At 36.5% G+C, this 3,967-nt stretch overlaps 1 pseudogene; it reads left to right on the top strand.

The window, feature by feature from the left end:
- Positions 1–676: 676 nt before the first annotated feature.
- Positions 677–820, top strand: LOC116527031 (annotated as a pseudogene).
- Positions 821–3,967: the final 3,147 nt, after the last annotated feature.

Here is a 3,967-nt window from a genome sequence, read left to right on the forward strand (position 1 = left end):
CGAAACCTCATCTCTACTAAAAGTAAAAAAATTAGACAGGCGTGGTGGCACGTACCTGCAATCCCAGCTACTCAGGAGGCTGAGGCAGGAGAATCACTTGAGCCTGGGAGGTGGAGGTTGCAGTGAGCCAACATCACACCACTGCACTCCAGCCTGGGCAACAGAGTGAGACTACATCTCAAAAAAAAAAAAAAAAAAAAAAAAAGGATGATTTCCTCTTTCACTTTATTGGACCAAATGTCTTGATTGGTTTTTGTTGTTGTTTGGTTTCTACCGCTGTTTTGCCTTTGCTCTTTTCTTCTCCTCATCCTGAATTCTTAATGTTTATCACAAATCTTCATTCTACCTATCATTCTAGGATAGCACCTCAAAGATCAACCTATGCTTGAAGCCTTTCCAGATTCTTTTACCTGGTTTTCCCCTCCATTGTTTGCCAGTAACATTTTATTTGTAACACTGACGATGTTATCACCACCCACCTTGAACTGGAGTTTGTTTTTCTAAAATGCTTTGTATTTTTGAAAATATTAGATAAACTTCAGAACTCTCACTTAGATGTTTCCTGGAAAATGTGGGACTTGAATTGATCCTTGAAAGATAAGAATTATTTAAATAAGTGATACAAATCTAGCAAAACAGAAGGAAGCAAGATGAAGTATTAAAAATTTTTTAAATGATCGCTTCTCGGCCTTTTGGCTAAGATCAAGTGTAAAAATTTTTTAAATGATAAATGAGAGAGTATATTAGGATTCTCTAGAGGGACAGAACTAATAGGATTATATATATACACATGCACACATATATATGTATGTGTGTGTATATATAAAAATATATACATATAAATATATATAAATATATATATAGTATATATAAATATATATTATATATATATATTTTATATATATATAAACTCCCCTATATATATATATATATATATATAAAGGGGAGTTTATTAAGTATTAACTCACAGGATCACACGGTCCTAAAACAGGCTGTCTGCAAGCTGAGGAGCAAGGAGAGCCAGTTCGAGTCCCAAAACTGAAGAACTTGCAGTCCAATGTTCCAGGGCAGGGAGCATCCAGCACAGGAGAAAGACATAGGCTGGGAGGCTAGGCCAATCTTGTCTTTTCACGTTTTTCTGCCTGCTTTATATTCCAGCCTTGATGGCAGCTAATTAGGTTGTACCCACCCAGATTGAGTGGATCTGCCTTTCCCAGCCCACTGACTCAAATATTCATCTCCTTTGGTAACACCTTCACAGACACACCCACGATCAATGCTTTGCATCCTTCAATTTAATCAAGTTGACACTCAGTATTAACCATCACAGAGGGTAATGCTGCTAATCCCTTACCAATAATCAATCACCAGCAATCAATTATCAACTGCTATCAGCTGTGAACAAGGTAACTCATTACAAATTAAGTATATAAAGTTGTGAATGATGTCTGCTCTGTTTTGAAGGGGGTTATGTGAAACGAAGTTTCTTTTTACTGGTGGAACAGGATTTGCATTAATCTATCCATGTTTGTTCATTTTCCTTCCCTAGAGATTAAGTCAACATATGTTCACATCAATTGGTTAGGATTAAAAATTCCATTTATGGCCATAGATTTTGTGGTGATTACTGAACCCTAGCTGAACTTAGAAGCAAACTCAAATTTCACTCCTGTTTTCAACAATCAAGAAGAGAACCTTAATTCTTGCTTCATGCTCAGATACATATACTCCTGGGGCATTATAACGATATACCACTGTAATATGTCAATCCAAAGAACAAGCGTAATTTATTTTCTAAAATGTTATTCTAAAATATTGACTTTAAAAAATGAAAAAACAGATAAAATACTAACTTTAGAATAAACAAATACAGATAGATGATGGAGTAGAAAGTTAAAACCGCACATATATCTTGAAACAAAACATCAGAGTACATAAAAATTGCATAGTTTTACTGGCTGTTTCATGCTTCTTCCAGAAGTCTTAGGTTACACATCAGCTCTCTACTACTTCGAGGAATGCTTCACTGGAAAAATCTTAGACTCTCTATTTTCATTTATATAACAGAAATATGATCATGCCACTGCATAGGCAACAGAGCGAGACTCTATCTAAAAACAAAAACACAATTTTTTAAAAACCACAAATATCAGATTATTGAGTCCAATAGTTTTGTTTTGATTTTCTCCCTCCAGTCATCTGAAGAACATGTTAGAATGTGGCTCCAGAGTGGGAGCAATGTGGAGCAACACATGTTTCTTGGTGGCAGGTCTGGGATCATGGATTAAGGGACTCTGTGGATCCCTTTGTGGGATTATGGACTCAGTAGGGATTATCATAAGCTACTGCTCATGTCAGCCTGGCCAAGTTGCATCAAGCCTGCTAACAATTACATTTCTGACTAAAAGCCTAAGACTGTTTTTTTTTTTTTTTTTTTTTTTTTTTTTTTCTGGGGGGAAATGACTGTGAATTTCTCTTCTAAAACTTCCACACAAAGCACTCTGAAAGGGCCTTCAAGTGGCTCTCTCCTTCAGAAAAATCGATGTCAGAAACTTAGTCCTCGTTATCTTGTAATACCAGGCTGTACCATTTTGTTCACTTCAAAACCACTTTTATAAAGGTTTGCTATTATTTTCTGATGATGTGCCATTATGTAAATGTCTGGAAACAACTTTCTATCCAACTTGAGATGCTAGATCAATAGAATAAGTGCATGCTCTTATTTCTTGCGAGTTATCTTTCGTTATTTGGAAGCTCTCTATTTTCAATTTTCTGAATTAAGAGAGTGCTTAGTCTCTAAATACAACTTCATTAATTCTGACTGTGTTTCTCTAGACATCACTGGGCCTTCCCCAGTATTAGGATTCGGTGGGTTCTTCTAGAAACACTTGCCACAGACAGCAATCGGACAATCAGAAGCAACTCTATTTGCTGCTATATCATATTCCATTGCCCATACCTGAAAAGACAACCTTCATGAATAGCAGAGAGCAGCTGAAAATAGTCCTGGCAATTACATAGTCATACCCCAGTGGTGCTTTTCGGAATGAGTGCTATACCACAGTGGCTAAACATGTAGTCTCTAGTATCAAGCAGATCTAGGCAAATTTATGCTGTGCCACTTAATGAAGTTTAATTTTGGACAAATTACTTAAGTAAATCACCATTGCCTAATTTGTAAAAGGGGTACTATGAGGATACCAATCTTATAAGTTTCTTGTGGTAATCAATTAACACCATATTTGTATGACAGTTGTTTATGGTCCTAGCACTAGTATTATGCTGTAGTATTCTGGTTTTAGACTTGTTTTTTTGTTGCTGTTGTTATTGCTCCTTAATTTCTACCTATTTCTTTTTGGTAGGCCTAAATTTTGAAATTGTCAACCTGAACATTTTACTGTTAGGCTCTGAAACTTTGTATGGTCCTACCAAGCTAGAACTCCTTGTCACCTATTTTGACCAGCCTATTTGAACACTAGACTTTCCTGTACTTTCAAGTATGGTTAAGTACTCTGGATTAAGATATCAACTTCATTACATAACTTGCAGCCATACACATTTTTCTGAACATACATTGTCTTTTATTTTGTTCTTTTGCCAGCCCAGCCATTCCACTCATTGTTTACCAGCCCAGCCATTCCACTCATTGCTCAGCTTGGCCCCTGTCCCTCCTTGTGTGCCCTGTTCTATAGCTGTGCACCACCTAATACAGTCTAGCGTGTGGTCTAGTGCCAACCCCTAGACTGTAAGATCATTTTCTCATATTACAGGGTGCCCTGGATTCTTTAAGCTCTATCATCTCTCTTGATAATATAACAAACTGTATATCAAGAGGAGAAAATCAAATGTGAATGACCTGAAGTCACTAGCTTTTTGACCTTAACTGACAATCTTCGGGACAGAGATTTTTATCTTTTCTGGCACATGCACAGTTGGTTATATTCTATACCCAGATAAAAAGCCATGA

This window comes from Sapajus apella, unplaced genomic scaffold (assembly GCF_009761245.1).
Source record: "Sapajus apella isolate SASKATOON/1434 unplaced genomic scaffold, GSC_monkey_1.0 scaffold52, whole genome shotgun sequence".
NCBI classification, from domain to species: Eukaryota; Metazoa; Chordata; class Mammalia; order Primates; family Cebidae; genus Sapajus; species Sapajus apella.